The 23,495-nt window shown below is 41.2% G+C and overlaps 1 protein-coding gene across 4 annotated transcripts in view; it reads right to left on the reverse strand.

The window, feature by feature from the left end:
- The window catches only part of LOC126194647 (poly [ADP-ribose] polymerase tankyrase-like), a 282,846-nt gene that overhangs the window by 117,432 nt on the left and 141,919 nt on the right, over positions 1-23,495 (reverse strand). The gene's annotated exons all lie outside the window — the stretch shown is intronic.

Consider the following 23,495-nt stretch of genomic DNA (forward strand, 5'->3'; position numbering starts at 1 on the left):
CACAACACCGAATATCCATCATAAAGATGTGTTTACAACGGGGTAACTTCTTCAGCCACTCCACAGAATAGGTACCAGAAACACCACCAATTGTTCGTATGGCTTAACATCAGAAGATAATTTAAATTATCTCTGTTTATCATGACCAGAAAGCCAGTTTGTTCATGAGACCAAACACACTGAAGCAAAAAAATTATCACTTACATCACCACTATCCTCACCCCAGAAAATACAACTACTTACAATATCATCAGCGACTTAATTGTTATCAGCTTATACAACTCTGTGCACCAAGGCTGCAGAATGATTCTAGTGACTCCAATGTTCATCTTACATAAAGACTGCAAGGACAGAACAAGGCAGAATAGGCATAGAAACAATTCGTTTTCTTTCACCCCATTTGTGAGTGGAACAGGAAAGGGAAAGAATAGCAATGGTACAAAGTAACCACCCGCAATGTAGAGTGCATGCAGTGGCTTATGAAGTATACACATAGGTGTAGAATGTCTTTTCCCACATAGCATATGTACCATTCCATGGCCTGTACCAGGGTAATATTGCCATAAATTAGGGTGAATCATAAATGAGGAAAAATACTCAAGGGACTGCATACTACTATGTACTAAAAGTGTAGAACTACTGTTTTTTCCTCTTGGAATTATTATTTTAAAAAAAAAAAAGAAAATAATGTTAGTCATTTAAAGGAATAACGAAGAACATCATGACCTGCATAAGTTATTGTCTTGATTTGCATCAGGCAGTACTGGACTGATAAGGCAAGCAAGTCACCTCATTGTACAGCATGAGCAATTCTATGAGAAGCTGTGAATCACACACTGCTACCAGTGACTGAATGTACAGTGTCATGTCACATGAAGTTCGAACTGCAATCAGAAAGGGAATTCCACCAATTAAGGAACAACACTGTTTACATCAGTGCTGCATTGTTCACTCTAGCTGACATGCACTGCACCAACAGCTGCTAAAGGATGCTTTGCAATATCATATCTGTGGTAATTTTCACAAATGAGGTATATGGCAACATGCAACTTCAGGGTGTATAAGTGCACAAGGAAAAAAAATTCCCGGATTTCTCAGTTAAAAATACACTTTCTCCCGGGTGAAAACATACTTTTTCCCTTTAACTGGCAGTACATTGTATCTCGGAACTGTATAAGCCCTTTGAATGATTATGGTTTTATACACGGGAGTAGAATTTCCTGGCGCTTTAGAAAACTAAACACAGGGAAAAAAACCCGTTTTGGAAAGATCTTTGATGTGCAGCAACATGTACGCTGCATATTTTTGTATTACGAAAGTATAAATTCGAATTCCACCAAACACCGCATGTTACTTTCCAAAGCATTGAAATCGAGATTGCGATGCGCATTTGCAAGCCAGTCATAGTTTGTGTCACGTGATCTCGCCAGCCGATGACAGCGGGTATTCAGAGCTTAGGACACATGATGTAGTCAGCCAATAGCAACATCACTGTTAAGTAGCGCGAACACACAAACAGAAAAAGTTAATGGTTTAAATTAATATACATAGTGTTGCTACACGAAACACAAAGTTTTCACATATAATAGTGGTCTGTGAAATTAATACGCTGCAAGAGAATCTAAGCTTTCACATACAATGTTGGTCTTTTATGCGTGTATTACAATTTAAGATATATCACACAAATGTGTCAGTAAATTTTTTAATAATGACAGAAATGTCTGATCTTCTGGGCTCGAAAATAATCTAAATTGCTCATCATCAAAGAGTTGATTTTTAAATGAGATTCAAATTCTCTGTGATTTAAGAAATTCATCGTACATTATCGCACATAGCTCCGTTGTAAAGGCCAGAATGGTACTTTGATGGTAACGCTTTCCAAACCACCATTCGGAATATTTTGCCGTGACCTGTTAGAAATAGGTTCATTTTCGCAGTTGCCAGCGAGCGCCAGATGACAGGCGTCACTGCACTTGCGCGTTGTCGTAGGGAGCCCGTATGTTCGTACGTGTAAAACATTAAAAGATCGTACATTATGTCATAAAGAAACAAAACATCAGAGGATACTCAAAGAGCATCGGAATTTCGTGACCCATACTAAAATGTGCACATTTAAAGTGCACATTTGTATGTCCAGATTCCCAGTTAAGTAGCCACGACCTGATATTAAGCTTTCCAATGTGGTTTTTGGGATGTAAATTTTCTTGGAGTACCAGTACTGTGTTATCTCATATTTGGTTCTTTATTATAGCATAATGCCATATGTGCTAGAAGTTGAAAACGTACACTTGAAATGCAGCGAACAGTGTGTGGAATTAAACACTTCGTTTCAAATATATTGTCTGCCTCAGGGGAAAAGATTAATAAAAGAAACTTTCTTCAGCAAACTGACAAAAATAACTTCTTTGTTCTGCAAGGCAATTAATGGTTGACTGTCAGAAAGTTGGAAATAAAATCAAATCTGCAACTAATAACACATTTCAGCCTTCCGTAATTATGTGAATGTATTTTAATTCACTTGATAGCTCCCAGCCACAGAAATCTGTTTTGTTTTCATTTGACGTGAGAGCAATAAACGAAGAAGAAACAGCAATATCACTAAATGTAAACATGGGTCACGGGAGACTACCCGCTTCCCCACTGTAACTCAGACTGCTCTGCGCATCAGCCCCAGATCTACGATATTTCCGAACCAGGGCGTTTGAGACAGGACGTCAAATATTAAAAAAAATCGAATTTTCAAAAATATATTCATTTTGTAACAAACACCTTTCTGAAGAGTCTGATGCATAAAACATGTGTGTTCGAGGGAATACAAGGCATGTTATTTGCTCGTAAGTGTGCCAAAGGGCAGTGTCTCGCCTCCTCACACAGCTTTCTTCTATCGCACGTCACTCTACTTCGCTCTGTGGAATTGAAACGTGTATATTTTGTTATGGATTCCATCAAACCATATTCAGGGCAGTGGAAATTAAAATGTCCTGTGGTGCCTCTCCTGCTTACAATCGGCCGGTTTGACATCTTGTGCCTCTTTTCTTTAAAAAAAAAAGAACCCTTCAGAAAATTTGCACTCTTTATTCCCAGTCAGCTAACAACTTGCTGCTTTGTGTGACATAAAATTAAATATAGGACACATAAACCCAGTAAAGACATGAGACAAGCGAGACAACACACATTTCTTCAATCCTTAGCTCCTAGAATTTTTTTCTCTCTAATCTTGCTACAGCTTTACATGACGTGCTTTCCTTTCTGCGAAAGAATCTATTACCTCATCAAAGTTCGTCAAACGTTTTACTACATGAAAAGTCGAAACGTCGTTGTCTAATACTGAAAAAGCTGTTAATGCAAATAGGACCCAAGACTGGTGTTGTTTCCCTATTTGATTACGTATATTTTGTCACTGTCTGCCAGATAAAACAAAATAGGCCTTTCTAATACAGCAACAACTGTAATACACACCAAATAAACGAAACTGTTTTGGCACAAATGGTCTTTTTTGTAACGACAGAGTATAATTCACAAAGTACCAATATCAAGTGCCTATTAGGCCTACTACTTTACATTAGGAAATAGTTTCACACTTCATTCATACACTCCAGTTTCTCAAGAACGAGATCAAAAGTAGTAGTACGAAATTTTTATACAAACTTGGAATAGTCATATTGTTCCATAATTTATGTTGTGTCCCTGTTTCTTCTCCTTCCTCGTTCTAACAAACAGTCTTGTTATCACTAATTCTGTAACTATTCCTGCCAATGTCAAAGCTTATTTGCAAGTTAAATCCACTAACTCTGCCATAATCACTGGTTTAGTTATCGCGCGATTATTCTCCGGTTAGGCGTTGCTACACATTCGTACAACGCGTTTTCGGCGCTTCTTCCAGACAGCGGCTGCTAGCTGGGGACTGTACAACTGGCCCTTACTAGTATAGCGACCTGGCCAAAAATTTTCTGTCAATATTTCATTTTCTTGGATACATCGAGAAGGTAATACGTAATCTTTCTCACCTGTTATTCGTTTATTTCCACTCCTGTAGTCTGAATCTATGGATTTAGCTAGTAATTATAACAACGCCCATCATTCGCAAACCTAATCAACCACACAATCAGACAGCGGTTGGAATTCATTCATTCGGCCTTACTCCGCTCAGCTCCTATAGCCCCTTTTGTCTGTAGGGAAGTTTGTTTCTACATGTGATGAGGATTCCCCTGAGAGAGACATCATGTACACTATACACACATTCACAAATCAACTTGCATTTCATTCAGAAATCAGAATGTGTTCAAAAACCGAAAGGGATGCGTTTCAAAGTCATATGAATAATCGATAGATTAACGTGCGCTGGATGCTAGTCGCTTTGTTAAACAAGGTTTTGCCCCCTCAAGAGTATGAATTTCCCCCCGCCCCCCTCCAAGATCTGGGCCTGTTGCGCGTGCAAGAATCTGGCAGCTTGGGCGCTCCAGTAAAATTTTTCCCAGTAGCATCTAGCTGCTTGCTGCGACTGCTTACACAGCCCACTGTCACATTTCTGTAGCCAGAAGTGGGAGAAGGTACTACTCAACTGCGCATGCGCATAATCCTGCTCGTAACTGCTAAAACGAATCTAATGTAACCAGTTGTGACGTCACGCTCATCGGAGGCAATTTGTTGTTACGGAACATTACATAGTCTTTGACACATTTTGCTGTTGGCAGACGCTTGTATGAGCACTGTGTTTTGTTGCTGTATATGATGCATTTCCTTTGCAATTTAAGTTTTATTTTTGTTTTTCTCTCGTTCATGTTTTATTGTTGCAGTATTATTCTGCAGTATTGGGATACAGTAATATCCTATGTTAGAGTATCAGTTCTTACCAATCAAAATTACAAATATTTAACTGAAAACAAAATGAAAAATTCCCGGAATTCTAAAAAATTCCCGGGTTTTTCCCGGATCTCCCCGTTCGTATACACCTTGAACTTATCTATGGTATTGCAGATGGATGAGTAGAAGCTGTGTGACACTGCACCAAAACTAACTTCCCAAGAGGCACCTCCAATTAACACAAACATTTTAGTCAGTGGAGAAATACTTGAGAAGCAAGGTGGATTTGTGGCATCTCTAGGATTTAGAGACTGAAGCCAATTGATGTACAATGTGAATGATGGATACAATTTGTGGCAAACTGTTGCAGAGCAATGAAAAACAAGCACCAAGTATCTCAGAACTGTATTTGGAATATCACAAAGCTCTGCTGTGGGAGTACTGTTCCACCCTCTTTTACATGCAGATGCGGCAGATGTTATTGCTGAAACACTACCATCAGAGGCTCAACTTTTGCAAACCAGCATCTTTCAATAAAAATCATTTTCACTGATGAAGCCTATTCCACAAGGGAAGACATCTGATAATATGTTGATTGAGCAGAACACCCTTACATTATGTACATAAGGAATTACCAACAATTGTAGAGTGCCAATATTGTGTAAAGGATTATCAGTCATCTCCTAGTGTCCCATATGTTACCACCATGATTAACAAAAAAGTAATATTTGTAGTTACTGTACATTTCTTTAGCAGAATTGTTTGGAGAAGTTAGTCTGGCCTATTATACAAAAATGTTGTTCACACATGATGGTGCATTCACTAACTTCTGCATCTATGTGTGACACCGTCTGAACAATTCCTTGATATTGTTGATATTGGAGTGGTTATGGAGCTCCTGAAGCACAGCTGGCTGCAGTCCTTAATCCACGTGATTTGTTTTTATTGGGGGGGGGGGGGGGGCAACTTAAATCTTTAAAAAGGACAGATTTCTGACACCATCAATGAGTGACGCAGGATACAATATGCTTTTGACTCTACATGGCACTTATATATTATAAATAATATTTAGCAATCCTATCAGCAAAGACATGAAGTTTGCCATGAACACTATGGCTGTCATTTAAAACCAATTTCTTTTTGAGTCACCAGTTTTCTGACTGGTTTCATGTGGTCCGTCTCTAACTCCTCTCCTGTGCTAACCTCTTCACCTCAGAGCAGCAATTGCATCCCATGTCCTCCATTATTTGTTGGATATATTCCAATCTCTGTCTTCCCGTATATTTCTAGCCTCCACAGCTCCCTCTAGTACCACTGAAGTTATTCCTTTATGTCTCAACAGATATCTCATCACCTTGTCCCTCCTCCTTATCAGCGTTTTCCATGTGTTCCTTCCGTTGCTGATTCTGATCAATCCACCGTCCTTTCAACATCCGCCTATAGCATGTGAGGAAACAGAAATATGTGGCTAAATGCTAGAACTATAAACACAGATATGCTGTTCACACATCCTGTATGGGGGTGGGGCCACCCCAAGCCAGATACAGGAATGCTCACTATATACTTAGAATTGTGACAGCAGGCATTTTGATTACTTTAGTTTCTTACAGGGAAAATTATCAGCCACAAGCAATTTCAACAACATGACAGCAAAGAACTAGGACATCAAGTGACAAACAGATGCTAATAAGTATATCCTGTAATCAGCAATAGAAAAGGATAAGAAAATTCCACATTAACAGTTAACACAAAATAAATGATTTTTTGCAGCTTACTATGAAATTGGCTGTCTTGAAAGAATTGTCACAAAATATGGCATTCCCTCAGTTCCCGAATAAAAATAAAAAAAAATCATAATTTTGAGGGCAGCAATTTATTAACACTGGTAACTAATAGTATTTAATGTTAAAATTGTATCTTGACTTTTTATCAAGACAGATACACATAAACCTTAAAATGAGCATAAACTGACGTCCAAGATGTCACTTTGTGCGCCCGATTCAAAATGGGAAAACAATGGGCTTTGTGGCGGTGACAGATTTGCTTCCTAAATAAATGGATCCTCCTTTCGTGATCAAGGTTACCTGATTATGACGGTAATGGTGAACTGATGGACATTTTCTGTCACTTCATGTGTGAACATATCTGTCTGCTGCTTCCACATTATACTAATGAAGTATTTTTTTTACTCATAACACAGCAATACACATTAATTTAGGCAGCTTTGTTACTTTAATGTGCATACACTTCATCTATTTGCATCTTGGGTACCTAGTCCTCAATCTGTAGTATATTTCAACGGATATCTCACTTCTAGTGAGACTCAGTTCCACTGCCAGTCTTCGCAGTTAGACATCACTATGTCACAGCACTGCATAGCCACTGCTGAATGCTTGTTTCATTTTCACCAATTGGGGGAGGGGGGGCACATCTTCTACCTATATATTTTGATAAGCAATACCAATATTTTGAGTCTTGGTTGGGGAAAAATGATACTGCTGAACAAATATACCCACACTTAACTAAATGTACATACTGAAACAGTATTATGGAAAGGAAAGTAGCTACTCACCATACAGCGGAGATGCTGAGTCGCACATAGGCACGACAAAAAGCCTGTCACAAATACAGCTTTTGGCCAGTAAGGCCTCTGTCAGCAAAAGGCAAAACACACACACACACACACACACACACACACACACACACACGAGAGAGAGAGAGAGAGAGAGAGAGAGAGAGAGAGAGAGAGACAAATGCAACTCACACACACAACTGCAGTCAGGCAACTGCAACCACACCCTAGTCTGTTTGAGCGTGGTTTCAGTTGCCCGAGACTGCAGTCGTGTGTGTGTGTTGTCTATTGTTGACGAAGGCCTTACTGGCTGAAAGCTTTATTTGTGATAGTCTTTTTGTTGTGCCTATCTGTGACTCAGCATCTCTGCTATTTGGTGAGTAGCACCTTTCCTTTTCATAATATTCTTACATTCCATCCTGAATTTTCCATTGTTTGTACACACTGAAAGCTCTTTTGCGGTAAGAATGAATGGTTTACACAATTTACTAAAATGCCAGTGAATCAAATCCACATATATTATTTGCTAAAAAGACATTATGCTGTGTTTTGATTAATTGTGTTGGTACAAGTAAAAGTGATGAAGGAGCAGAGTAGATAAGCCTGAATCTGCTTGGTTTTGCCGTAAGTCTTTAGGAGGCATGGCCAAGAGGCAGATGGCTAAGAGTCTAACACCACTTGACAATAACTTGTAGTCCGTCGTTGGTAAAATAACAAAGTTATAGTCCATGTACAAGTCGAGAGAAATTGCTATGAAGAGTGTTCAAGGCAATTCATCAATATAGCCTTTTTTAAATGGCAAAAGAATGATGGTAAGTAAATATTTATTACAAAATGCATTCCAATTTAATTTTACAGCTACAATGTAGAACACCTAGTTCATAGGAATTCATCAACTACTTTTTAAAATGATCTAAATATAGCATATGGTCTTTTATGTTCTACACATATTATTTTACCTTGATTCTTACCTACAAAAAGGCTTGTAATAAACTAGCAATTTTCCTGTCATGGCTTCACCTGCGTTAGTCAGTAAAAGAAAACCAAGCAGTGTGAATTTTTGGAGGGTACTACTATAAAGTAATAGGTTTCTAGTGTTCTCCATGTTTTAAAAGCATACCTCTGTACTTTAAACTATGAAATACTCATGTTTTCTGATGGACTATTTTCAATTTCTTAAATTAATTTTAATAACAAGACTAACACAGTATTTAAAAATGTTGAGGCTTTGTCTGTTACCGTTTTGTTCAACTGAATGACATGAAACATTGCACAAATGAAGCTTTTATATATGGGAAGAACTTAGCATTATTGCTGTTTTGTGTAGGACATAATGATCAAAAGCATGCAGTCGATAAATTTAAATGTTCATATTATATAACTTTTCTATACTCAGTAATCGCAAAACACATTATAATCCAGGCTTACACTTTGCATTATTTTGGAATTTTAAGTGCCATTGAAATACACATTGATGTATCCTGAATGCTCCAAATAGTGGTTTTAGGTGCTAATTTTTTTAGCTTTTCTCAACAGGATCTCCCATTTAGTTATCCCCCCTCCCCCTACCGCCAATAATTTAGTGCTGGTGACGCCTATGATGTTCACTGGTATGTAATGTTTTAGTATTGTTATTGAATTTGTCAACAGGTAAAGTGAATTAAATTCTGATTAATTGATAAATTTTAGTGTTCATTACTGTATACTTCCATGTGACATGTCTAGATTAATATATGCTCAATATTCACAGAGTACACAGCATTCAGGGTCCTTGGGAAGCATTAAAAATTCTGAACCTACAGTCGCAGACAGTTTAACCAAATATATATTATTACAGGTGTAGATTGGTTGGTTGGGCATTATGGGACTGAAAGGCGATGTCATCAGTTATCTGGTCCAGGAGCAGTTTCCTTTCCATCTGCCATTTGAGGGTGCGAAAGGGTGGGGGGGTTGTTCTCCGACGCTGATGCTCGAGCATAGTGCTCAGCAAAGTGCTCGGCAATCGCATTTGTGTCGGTAGATAACATGGTATTGATGCCGGGTAACCTGTTGGGGCCAAAAAGATGTCTCATCTTCGTCCAGACTTAAGAAGGTGACGTATGGCACCAAATGGTCAACACAAACCTCTCCCAACACTCCTGTTTCCGTCATATTATAAGCTGGCGAAAGCGGGCACGGAGCCACTTAAACGCTATTAGGTGCTCTATGGAAAGTGCCACGCATGTCACTGTAGAGCTCACCGATGCTCTTAAATTGCCTCAGCGACTTCCAGCAACCACCAAGGGACTGTCTTTCGCCAGATGTACCCTAAAGAAAAAAACGAGGAACTGAGTTTTCCACCACAGAAACGATGGATGCAGTGACCTGCTCAACGACAACATCGAAGGCACCATGTGGGGGAGATTCTGTGGTGACAGCAGAGGTGAAGGCTTCCCAGCCTGCCTTGTAAAGCCCACCTGGGTTGGTATCCATGGGCAGGATGCCAGGGTAGTGACAGGAAGATGGGGAAGTGGTTACTACCACACAGGTTGTCATGTGCTCTCCAGTGGATAGATGGGAAAAGGCCAGGACTGTAAACCAAGAGATCAATGGCCGAATACATGTGATGTGCCACACTGAAATGTGTGGGGGCACCTGTATTTAAGAGGCAGAGGTCGAGTTCTGACAGTAAATTTTTGACCTCCCTACCTCTGCCAGTAAGCATAGTGCCACTCCACAAGGGGTTATGCGCGTTAAAATCTCCCAAAAGTAGGAAAGGTTTAGGGAGTTGATCAATCAGTGCAGCCAATACATTCAGGGTACTGCATCATCTGGAGGGAGATACATGTTGCAGGCAGTTATTTCCTGCATCATACGTATCCTGACAACCACAGCTTCAAGAGGAGGCATGCAGGAGGGATACAGGATCACTACCTACCGAGTTCAGGACCTAGACACAAACTCCATCTGACACTCGATTATATTCGCTACGGTTCTTGTAAAATCCCCTGTAGCCACGAAGGGTAAGGGCCCGCACTGCCAGGAACCAGGTTTCCTGGAGGGCACTGCAGAAAGCAGGTGTACAGCTTAACAGTTGCTGTAGCTCAGTAAGGTGGTGGAAAATACTGCCGCAATTCCACTGGAGGATGACGTGATCATGAGACTGGGAAGGCATGAAACACTCAATGAGGCACTCTACGCCTGAGGGTCACCTGCTGCCACCAGATGAGTACGTGTGCAATCAACATCCATTGTGTCTGGGGGCCCAGCGAGATCTAGGTCCTCAGCAGATGCCAGAATCTCCACCTCATCCTCGGACACAGAGATTGTAGGTAGTGGTGGTGTGGGTGCCACCGCAGTGCCTTGGTTCTTGGGGGTCTTCTTCTTTTTAGGTTCCTCTCACTGTTCATTACGTTTGTCCAGCTGGGAGGGCTTCACTGATTCAGTCTCAGGGACTGTGGAGGACTGTGAAGCCCTATAACCAGCTACCTGTGGTTGCTTCAGCCACTGGCTGGTGTCAGCTTTGCCATTGGTAGGAACCTGGGAAGTGAGTGACCCAAGGAATCCCTTCCTGGCGGGAGGAGCCAAAGAAGACTTACACTTCTCCGGCTGAGAAGTGGGCACTAATGTCCGCAATAATTGGGGGGGGGGGGCGTTTGCTCCTGAAGTAGGCTGTGCAGGAGCAACAGGGAGGGAATTGCCCCCACCATCAAGGGGGCAGGTGGAGTCTGACGGCTCTGAGAGCCAACTGTATGCAGCAGAATGGAAGGAGGTACAACCGTTGTCGTAGCGGTGGTGTAGGTTGACCTCATATGCACAGGATGTAGCCTCTCATATTTTCTCTTAGCCTCAGTGTAGGTTCAATCGGTCCAGGGTCTTGTATTCCATTATTTTGCTTTCTTTCTGGAGAATTCTGCAGTCTGGCGAGCAAGGTGAATGGTGCTCTCCGCAACTGACACAGATGGGAGGCACGGCACAGGGAATATTGGGATGTGGCCGTCTGCAATCCCAACAAGTGACACTGGAAGTACAGCGGGAAGACATATGATGGAACTTCCAGCACATAAAGCACCACACCAGGGCAGGGATTTATGGCTTTACGTCACAGCAGTATACCGTCACCTTGACCTTCTCGGGTAATGTGTCACTGTCGAAGGCAGAGATGAAGGCACCGGTGGCAACCTGATTATCCCTTGGACCCCGGTGGATGCACCGGACGAAATGGACACCTCACTGCTCTAATTTGGCGTACAGCTTATTGTCCGACTGCAAAAGATGTTGCCTGTGAAAAATGATATCCTGGACCATATTTAAGCTCTTACGGGGCATGATGGAAACAGAAACATCCCCCAGCTTGTCACAGGCAAGTAGTGTTCGTGACTGGGCAGAGGATGCTGTTTTGATCAAGACTTACCCTGACCGCATTTTGGACAATCCCTCCACCTCCCCAAACTTGTCCTCCAAATGCTCCACGAAAACTGAAGTTTCATTGACAAGAAAGATTCCTCATCAACTCTCGTACATACGAGGTACCGGGGTGAAAAAGCTTCGCTGCCATCCTTCACTTGGCGTTCCAGGGGGTGAGACAACTTGGGGTTGTATTTCATAGCATTGAAGGTAGACCTTGACCGCTTAGAGACTGCTGGTGTTCGACCACCAGCAAGAGATGACGGACTACGCTTGATGGCATGTCATCCACACTGAGGCCACCCACTCCGATCAGGGGCCCTCCCCATGGACGCCAACCCGCTGCAGCAATGGCCACCTAGAAGGATGGGGGGACCCGATGCCCCAGGGTGACAGGCATCTACTCCTAGGCATATTTGGGGAGTTAACGGTGCAGGGATCAGCAGAGCGATCCCTGTGTGGTCACGGGGTTACAACAAAGAGGGTACATGGCAGCCCCACCACAACGGACTGGCTTCTGTGGTGGATATCAGGCGCAAACGAGCTGAGAAGTCCATTATCATCGACAGTGCAGAAAGCGAAACTGCACACAGGTTGGAAGAAAACACACCCAGTAGGGTGACCTTGCCCAACAGCTGGACAATGAGGAGAAATGAAGATACACGTTGACGAAGGATGCAAGAGGTCTCAGCGCATGATGGACACTATGCACCATGTAAGGCGCCCTTTCCCAATTGGCTCGCTCTTCTGGAAAATTTTGAAAAATGGAGGCAAACCCTACAGGGCATCATCACATAAAGGCCGAAACGTGTGAGACTCCTTTTAGTCACCTCTTATGACAGGCGAGAATACCTTGGGCCTATTCTAACCCCCGGACCCACAGGGGGGGAAGACAATAATTTTCAATATGACAATGCAAAGGCTATTATAAGTGCTCTGTACATAAACAGATGTGCCAACTCTTTGAAACATCTTAGGAGACTATTTAAGCCCTATTCCATGTTGGGCTCACTGAGTGAATTTGGTTGTAATTTTCTCTCTCTCTTTTTTTTTTCCTTCGAAAGATCTTTCCAAACTGAACCCTGCAGAATTAAGTTAAAGAGTGTTTTCCTGACTACTAGGAAGAGAAGAGAAAACATATCTCCTGTTTTTAAAGGACAAGACAGAGAGATCCAAAGGCATTTCCTCTTCCAGTTCAGAGCATTGGAACTCCTGGCTTTCCATAGCCATTAATGTAACAAAATATTTTGAAGAATATAAAATTCTTCTGTCTTGATATATGTGGGAGTTAGCTAAAGCAGTAATTAACTGTTAATTTGCTTTCCAGTGAAGACTTAAATTCAGTCCTTGTGTAGGCCATGTTCATTAACGAACATGAAAATGATTTAATGAACAAGAATGTGCACTTAAGAGTATTCAAAGTATCCTACCTCCCATGAACCATATTTGGAATAAAAACAGCTGGAAAATAGCTATGTTGTTGTGGCAAATGGAATTTCTGGTGAAGAAACCAGCACAATTATGAATAATGTAAAGAGAGAGATATTTCAGGCGGAGATGAACTAATCAAAATGGATTGTACCTTCAAACAAGGCTGACTATCCTCATACTTCAGATCCAGGCAAGTCTGTGTATTCAGCCCAAGAGTTGTGTTTCAATCCTAGGAAGGTATTCACAAACTATCCGTGCTGACACAGGAAAAAATCTGTGATGTACAACTGACTTGGCAGGACTTGGCAACAGATAACTCAGATGTTAAAGAAAGGATACAAATCCCTTCAGAATTTAGTGGAAAATCAGTTTTCAGTGAAAAATGTAGACTTTGTTGAATGTTTGTATGAGACAGAATTCAACAATTCATAATGTTCGCCTGTTACACTGAAGGTAGTTTGGCTTTGACATTCCAACAGAAAACAATTTTTCCAGTCCCAAGCAATAGGTCAAATAATGAAGCATCTAAGAAACATGGAGAGCAGTGCTGACTGTCAAAATGAGAGAACAAGATGACTGACTTGTGACACCTATAATTAATTTGTACATGGGAAATGTATGAAAGTAATCTTGAAGCAATACTATATACTTCAGTTTGAATTTTTTTCTCATAAGCGAAGCTAGCTAGCCTGCTTGTTTTTTTCTGCTGTTAGCAGTGTTTTGAAACAGAAAAAAAGACTAGCTATGCTATTGTGGCAATCTGACTGCTATTCCAGTTTTTGGAATATAATAAGGGAGCTGTTCCAATGTTAAGGTCTTGCATGTCTATGTTATTTACAATTTTTATGCAAGTATTGTACTCACTTGATCTGAGACATAACTCAATATTGAAACAATGGGAACTCCAGATAGCAATATCTGCAATGTAGGAAAAAGACAGATTTCAACTTACTGTGAAGATGAAATGTTAAGTTGCAGATAGGCACAATTAAGAGACACACACACACACGCCTTCAACCACAGCCTACACCAGAAAAAGAGAAATGTACACCATTCATTCACACATGAAAGCACACCTCCCACACACAACTGCCAACTCAGTCCAGAATGCTACTATCACACGCAATGGAAGCAGCAATCTGGATGGAAGGGGAAGGGATAGCAGTGTATGGTTGTGGCCACAGAGGAGCAGGGACGAGAATGTAAACTGGCACAGCATCCATCAGGAGGTTGTGGGGTAGGCAGTTGGGGAAAAGGGAGTGAAAAAGGAGAGGAGCACGGAAATATGGGTGGGTGCATTGGGAAAGAGTGGCAATCAAAGAGGGTGGGAGACAGGAATGGGGAGGAGGTGACAGGACAGAGGGGATGGAAACTAATGGGTGGAGAGTGTGGGGACAGTATGTTTCCATAGGTTGAGGCCAGGATAATTACAGGAGTGGAGAATGTGTTGTAAGGGTAATTCCCATCCAAATAATTCAGAAAAGCTGATAGTGAAGGGGAGGATTCACATGGCTCGGGTAGTGAAGCAGTCATTCATATACAGCATGTTATGTTCAGCTGAATGTTGTGCCACAGGGTGGTCTACTTTGCTATTGGGCACAGTTTGGCAATTGCTGTTCATTCTGGTGGCAGCTGGTTGGTAGTCATATCAATGTGAAAAGCTGTGCAACAATTGCAGAAAAATTGATCAATGGCATGGCTGCTTTCACAGGTGACCCGGCTCCTGATTACGTAGGATAAACCTGTGACAGGTCTGGAATAGGAACTGCTGGGTGGGTGGATTGGGTAGGTCTTGCACCTGTGTCTTCCAAAGGCATATGATCCTTGTGACATGGGATTGGTACTTGGAGTGGCATAGAGATGGACTAGGATGTTTTGGAGGTTGGGTAGGCATCAGAACACCACTTTAGGATGTCTCCCATTTCAGGACATGATAGGTAATCAAAGGCCTGATGGAGGATGGGGTTTAGAAGGGCACTTCTTTGTGGCTGGTTCTTGGGGTGGTGGGAATATTTGGGGTGTGAGGGGAAATGGCACAGGAGATCTGTTTGCAGACTAGGTTTCCAGGATACTGCCTGTCTGTGAAGGCCTTGGTGAGACCCACAGCATAGTGTGCAAGTGATTTGTTATCACTGCGGGTACACCATCCCGTGGTGGCCATGGTGTATGGCAGGGAGTTTTTGGTGTGAAAGGGGTAACACCTGTTGAAATGCAGGTACTGTTGGTAATTAGTGGGTTTAATGTGGACAGAGGTGGGGATGGAGTCACCAGAGAAAAGGAGGTCAATGTCTAGGAATGTGGCAAGCTGGGATGACAAAGACCAAGTGAAGTGGATGGGAGAGAAGGTTTTGAGGTTGTGAAGGAATGAAGGTAGGGTGTCTTTGCACCGAGTCAATATCCTTAAGATATTCTCAATGAAAATGAACCAGACTAGGGGTTTGGCATTTGGGGAGGCTAAGAAGGTCTCCTCTAGATGGTCCATAAACAGATTGGCATAACAGGATGCCATGCGGGGCCCATGATTATGCCACAGATTTGTTTGTATATCTTCGCTTCAAATGAGAAGTAGTTGTGGGTTGCCCGGTATGCTGAGGGTCTCTCCAAGGCTTCACAGGCAGGAAGTATCCCCCAGACCTAGTCCATAAACAGATCTTCCATGCCATTTCACCATCCCATCCCCCCCATCCCCTTTGCCACAAGGATCATATCCCTGTGGAAGATCCAGGAGCAAGACCTAACCAATCCACCCACCCAGCACTTTCTATTCCAGTACGGTCACAGGTTTATACTACTCCATCAGGGGCCGGACCACCTGTGAAAGCAGCCTGCAATCACACAGTTTTTTACACTGGTATAATACCAACCAGCTGTCCACCAGGATGAACAGCCAACGCCACACTGTATCCAACAGCAAAGAAGATCACCATGTGGCACAACACGCAGCTGAACATAACATGCTTGATTTCAATGGTTGCTTCACTACCCAAGCCATCTAGATCCTCCCCTCCACTATCAGCTTTTCTGAACTGCACAGCTGGGAGTTACCCTTGCAACACATTCTCTGCTCCCGTAATTATCCTGGTCTCAACCTATGGTAACATAATGTCCCCATACCCTCTTCTCAACAGTTTTCAGTCACTCTGTCCTATCACCTCCTCCCCTTTCTCATCTCCCACCTCTTGCCAATGCACCCATCCATCTTTCCCCATTACACTCCTTCCTCACTCCATTTTCCCCACCTCCCAACCCCACAACCTCCTAACGCTGCACCTGGTGGCATTATAGTCCCTGCATACAATGCCAGATAGTGCTCCTGTCTCTCCCCCCCCCCCCCCCCCAACTGTACACTTCCACCCCTTCCCCAATCCCTCCAGGCTGCTGCTACTATCCCATGTGATGATTGCATTCTGGCCCAAGCTGCCACAGTTGGTGGTCACGTGTGCATGAGGAGTGCCTGCTTGTATGAATGTATGGTGTGTGTGTGTGTGTGTGTGTGTGTGTGTGTGTGTTTCTATTTTTCTCATGGAGGATGTGACCCAAAGCTTCATGTGTCTTCATTGTGCCTGTCTGCAACTTAACAAGACATATTTACGGTAAGTGGCTTATTTAACTAGCCCTGCAGCCAGGCGACTAGCACGAGTTTTGGTGTTCTCGTAAAGATAAGTCATTTTAGATTATAACAACATTTAGTTTAGTACTGATTATGTGGTAAATAGGTGTATTAGGGTGCATTTTAAGTGCACCATTAAAGGTTGCATTTTTCTTTATGTAATGTAGCAGGAAATGCGAAAAGATTGTACAGTCGGGTTACAGTCGTATTTCTGTTTATGTTTTGCCGCAGCAAATCTATAGAATTTCATTTAATTGTTCTTAGCTCTCTCCAGCAATTTAACTGCAGTGTACCTCTTCATTATTTAACTCACATTGCCGGAAAGTTGTGTAAAGTTTGCGTTGTTGTTTTGGAAACTTTGCACTGTTATTTTTGTTTACATACAGTTGTGTATAAGCCAAATTTGTGGAATCATATTTTTGTGTTTATCTGTAATTTTTAAATGAGACTCACCAGTGGTTTTGCAGGATATGTAGTAGAGATAGGAAGATACTAGAACAGGAGGCTAAAATTGCTGCCCTTCAGGTTGAGTTAGACAAGGCCAAGGGAGATCTTGACTGGTTAAGGAGGGAGAATGGTAAAGAGAGGTGGGAAGTGGCAACAGGCAACAGGAGGGACAGACCTAGAACTTTGTCTGACAGCTTTGTGGTGAATGTGGAAAATAGATTTGACCTGTTGCTTCAGTTAGAAGCTGGTGAGCCTCAAGCACTTGCAGGTGTAGACAGGGCACAACTAACTTTCAGCAGCAAATTGAAAAGTAAGAATATAGGGATATCAGTAAAGAGAAAGAAAGGGTTGTTGTTAAGTAGTTCCCATTGAAGAGGTGTTGGCCAACTTTTGCAGGATGAACTAGGATCAGAATACCAGGTCACCATTTTTTTTAAACCTAGCTTGGTCTGGAGCAGGTGACAGAGGATCACTAAGGAAGACACAGTGGTTGCAGTGGGTGGGCCAGGTAATAGTACTGACAGAGATCCTGTGTACAGTACAGAGTGTGACCTGGTAAAGATTGCATCAGCATCTAAGCAGACTAGTGTTGAGTTTGTATCTGTTCTTGGGCGTCATGACCGACCTCATTTGAACTTTTCTGTCCGGAGAGTTAATTTGGAGTTGGAACGGCTGTTTATGTTGGATGCAGGGTCACACATTGGTGTGGTTCCTGTTGATTCCCTCAATAGGTGGGATTATACTAGGCATGGCTTCACCTCAACAAGAAAGGGAAGGGTAACCTGGCTGGGAAAATAGCAGGAAAGTTAAAGGGGGTGGGGGGGGGGGGAGGCACTGGCATGAGTGATAAAATACCAGTGGTTATAGGGTTCAGAAAAGACCCCTTTTTTAGGGTAAGGAGGACAGAAAGAAACCCAAGTTTTAAGAGAGGTTAGGATTGAGGCAAACCTTCAGTTTGAGAAAGAAACCAAAAACATAATTCTAGCTTATTACATCAGCATAAACAGTTGTTGGTTAAGAATTTTCAACAACCAGCAGAAATTGCAACTCTACCCAACTATAACTCAGTCAATGTGAAATGTCAGCTATCTTTATTGCATCAAAATATTCGAGGACTGAGAAATAAAATTAATCAATTAATCAGCATAGATGAATTAGAGTCCTCAAACCCAGCTGAAAATCTGCCTCTCTGAACATCATGTGACCACTGGTATGAAACTTTTAAGTGTTACAGGATTTAGGTTAGCATCTCACCTTTGTAGAACAGAAATGGAGAAAGTAGGAGTTGCAACATTCATCTGTAACTGTCATAAATTTAAGAACAAAGACATTCATAAATTTTGCCTAGAACAGCATACGGAAGCATGAGCAACAGAAATAGAATTTAACAAAAAAATCCTTCATAATATTAAGTGTATATCAAGCACCTGCAGGTAACTTTAATCTATCCATAAACCACCTTGAAGCTATAGTGGCCCATTTAACAACAAAAAACAAAGAAATAGTGGTTGCTGGTGACTTCAACATAGATTTCCTTATAGACTTTCCCATTAAGAACTTATTTGAGTTAGTAACACTATCATCCAACTTAATTCCCACTGTAAAGTTCCCAACTAAGGTAGTCAATTGCTCACAAACAGCCACTGATAATATCTTTATCGAAAAGTCCAATGAACAAAATTATATTACAAAACCAATAGTCAATGGCCTCTCAGACCATGACGTGCAGTTCCTTCTGTTAAATGTTAATACTGAACAGGATATAAAATCCGTTAAATCTGAACTCAAGAGGGTAATCAATAAGCCAAAAATTGATTATTTTAAGACACTCCTCAGAGACACTCACTGGAGTGATGTTTACAGTGCTAATGACATGAATGAAAAATACTGTGCTTACCTTCTGGCATAGGGATGTGGCGACTCCATCGCCCGGAGGGAAACCACTGTAATCAGCCACCCAAGCAGTGGTGGGAAAATCACAGCATTTATAGGGTACAGAGGAAATGCCTACCCTTCAACCCTGAACAACTGGGCCCCTCTACGGTTCACAACCATAGCTGTAGGTGGCTGATGGAAGGAAATCTTTTAAGGAAAATTATGCCGCCTGGCAACAGCCAGGAAAGACTGCATTCCGATACAGTGGGCAGACACTTGAAAGATAACTTACATGAGTAAGAGCATCTGAAAATACTCGAGACTGACAGCAGACCAAAACTTAGACTCAAGACAGGACAGATAAGTAACATAGCGACGCACAATATAAATTCTCTCATACAACCAAGTAAACTCAAAATTTTGACATACGAAATGGATCGACAGGGGATTCTGATAACCGGACTTCAAGAAACGAGGAACACTTATCAAGAACCAATGGAATCACAAGAACGTAGAATTTACAAGGGAATACCAGGGAAAAGAGCAATACGGAACAGGATTCATGGTAAACCTCGCAATGATAGGATCCATAATAGAATTCAAAGCACAATCTCCTAGGCTCTCAACATTAACTATAAAAGCAGCATATAGAACATATACAATAATAAATGCCCATGCCCCAACTAATGACAAAAATAATAGAAAAGACCACAGAAAAGATGTGGATCGATTTTGGGAGCTTTTGGATCAGGCAGCAACAAACACCAACAAAAATCACACCAAAATTTTAATTGGAGACTTTAATGCCCAATTAGGAAGGGAAAAGAGATACAGAAATGTAATAGGGAAATGGCCAGCACAACGAAGAACAAACTAGAATGGCATGACATTGGTGGAATTCTGTAGAAACCATGACTTTATCTCAAAATCAACATACTTCAAGAGAAGACCAAATAAACTTAAAACCTGGAAACACCCAGACTGGGCAAAAGAAAAATGGCAGTTGGATCATGTCTGCATTGATAAGAACTACACAAGGAAATCTACAATGTGGAAGTCTTGTAAGGAACTGACAATGGATCAGATCATTACATGATAAAAATAAAAATTAAATTCACACAACTGAGAAAGAAAATTTTCAACCCAAAAAAAAGAGAACCTATGACCCTCATAAATTGATAAATAACAAGGAATATGAAGAACAAACTAGGAATACAAAAATAACAGATGATCTGGATGAAATAATTCCCCAATTGAAACAAATAGCTGAACAAGTACCCCCCCCCCCCCCCCAAATAAATCCTGGGAAAGAAAAAACACCAGTGGTGGAATGACAAATGTGATAAAGCCGTGGAAGATAGACATCTCGCCTGGTTAAGGTATCAGAGTGTGTTTAAAAAAAACACCAGAACAATCTTTCTTGGAACTCAGAAAACAAAGAAAGATGACTTAAAAAACGTTAAGGAGGGTTAAACATCAATGTCAAAAAGATATACTTTCTACAATAGAAACAAATAGTCAGAAAACAAACTCACAAGATTACTACAAAATATTTAGCAGACAATTCCAAAGGTATGATCCCCCAACACTAATGCCAAAAGATAAAAACAATAAGATGGCCCATAGTGATAAAAGAAATTCAGAAATTTTAGCAGAAACATTTAACGAACTACTAAATTGCGAGGATCCTACTGAGCTTCTTGAAATAAACACAGAAACGGCAGTAAAAACTCCACCAAAAAATATAAACCCACTGACAATTCATGAAGACTACAAAGCTTTGAGCGAGTTCAAGAACTACAAAGCAAGTGGAGGAGATCAAACATTCGCAGAACTCTGGAAATATGCAGCAGAATCCATTAAGATACATTAAGTCAATGCACAGTTAAAATCTGGATCAGAGAAGAGCTACCAGAACACTGGACTACAGCTATCACACACACCTTACACAAAAAGGAGAAAAATCAAATCCGGACAACTACAGAGGGATTTCCCTATTGGATTGCACATATAAAATATTGTCAAGAATTCTCTACAATCGCTGTAAAGATAAACTTGAAAAGGAGCTAGGAGAATATCAAGGAGGATTTAGACTCTGGAGAAGCTGCCCAGAACAGATCATCAGATTCAAATTAATAGTGGATGCCTACAAAAGGAGACAGAAGCAACTAGTCATAACCTTTGTAGGCTTGACAAAAAGCTTATGATTGCAACCACAGATCTTCTATGCTGGACATATTATGGCCATTCCATGTCAGTTCAAACAGGGGCTCCAGCTCAGTCTCAGATTTGGCTGAAATTCAGTACACTAAATCTACTATGTGTGGAACACTCATGTACAAAGTATTAGTTTCCCCTGCCAATTAGTTCCAGAATTATGACTTGTAAAAGAAGATGGCGTGACCCAGAAATTGCAACCCGCATCTGGCAATCTATCTTCAGGTCTTAATAACTTTGGAACTATTCCACACAGTCCAGTGAAATTTTTACAACCCAGTAACATCCATTTAGAGAACACACTCTATGAATCAAAACACCAACAACATATTTCTGACGGAACATAAAGAATCCCAAAATGTGATTAAAAAAATGTAATACGTTAAAAGGTACATATTGTAGGTGCCCTCTATGCCAAGTATAATTCACTCAAAAATGGTATAAATTTTTTTGTGGTACGCTTAATGTGGCCTAAACACACACAGAATTCATCATACCCATATGAGTCACAAAAACAAAGTTACATGCACACGAAAATACAAATATTTGAAAAATTACCTGAAAAACATGGATTTTCGAAGTGTGGTAGCACAAAAGGGACAAGTGGTATCCAAGCCAAATTTCACACACTGCAAAAGTAGACCATAATGATATATATCTCAAAAGTTCAGCATGTTATTGCAAGACATTTGTGTACAATGGAAGTTGACAGATGTATTTGGTGATGTGGCCATTGTTCCACAGTACAATTTTGTAGAAACATATCATAAACTGTTCTGCCTCTCCTTATCCTCTCCCACAACTGTTTAATCACTAAGCGACAACATATAGACAGATTAACACAATCTATCATTAATGTTTACTGCACCTTAACTGGTAAAAACCAGTCAACTGTGCTTCGAACAGAAGTTTTCCCACACCTTAGCTACTGTACTCTGTACATTGAATTGCAAATTGTACTGTCTTCCTGACACTGTGGTAGGAACTGGAACTGTCATAAGAATATGTTCAAAAGGAATCCAACACCTGTCTGCCAAATGTGGCCAATGAAATGATCTTGTTGGTCCTGCTGGTGCCATGAAGTTCACAAATACATCACCTTCTGCTTCACAGCACTCTGCAACACATTCTAAGTACCATTTGTCATCATAAACAACAACAACATAGCAACCTGGTTGTATATTGCTGCTTTTGCTTCCGAATCCGAGTCAGACACACTGTGAAGACACATGTTGTGCATGAACCGGACAGTCTGCTCATCTGCACATTGTCAGAGTCCGCTGGAGAGAAGTGATGATGGCTCCTTATGCCTGCAACAGTTTTAATGTATTCTAGTCTGCTTCTTAGCAACTCTCCGACTGACTTCACCTCATCTTTCGAAACATAGAATGATTGTATGCCAGAGATATTTTTCTGTACCCAGGTAAGTAATTTAAGAGGTGTTAGTATGTGACCTCCTGTAGGGTGCTGCAGACTAGCTCGTGATGCCATGCGCTTAATGGTAGCACCAATACCATCACATACATTTTTACCATGACTTGTTGCGAAAAAATCCCATTCTGCGTGAATCTGAAAATCATGATAATGCATGCATAAATTTTTGAGATTTTTCCAGTTTTTGTACTGACTAGCTGCCCCATCACTGAAGTATTTCGCAAAATGAGAGGCAACTTGTTTTTCACATATGCCATGACAGTGTGAATGTGGGCATGAACTGCAATGGCATCTTGAATTAAACAGTCACTAATAACGCACAGGTTCATGACAGACATCACCTGATTCACCTCTATTGTAAATCACAAATGGCTGGAGAGTTGCTTGACTGTTGTCCCAATGATATCCTTGGATGGCATCTTGAACTATAAATGCATAATTTTCAGAAAAGTCTAGTATTACTATAATTTCATCTTGTTTCAAATTATCCTTACAAAACTGCAGATAAGCCGATTGTGCTGTTGCTGTGAAGCTGTGTGTGGTCAGTTTGTCCGTTTTTTGACAACACATTTCAACAAAATCTTCCACTGTACTGTGCTTTGTTTCAAGACTTGTGTGATCCATGTGTGTCCATTGTTTATAAGAAACAAGTTCATCGTCATCCACAAGGAGTTCACCATACAGTTTGTTATTCATGTGTTCTGCAAGATTTGCCTTACC

The sequence above is a fragment of the Schistocerca nitens genome, chromosome 7, assembly GCF_023898315.1.
Source record: "Schistocerca nitens isolate TAMUIC-IGC-003100 chromosome 7, iqSchNite1.1, whole genome shotgun sequence".
In the NCBI taxonomy this organism is placed as follows: domain Eukaryota; kingdom Metazoa; phylum Arthropoda; class Insecta; order Orthoptera; family Acrididae; genus Schistocerca; species Schistocerca nitens.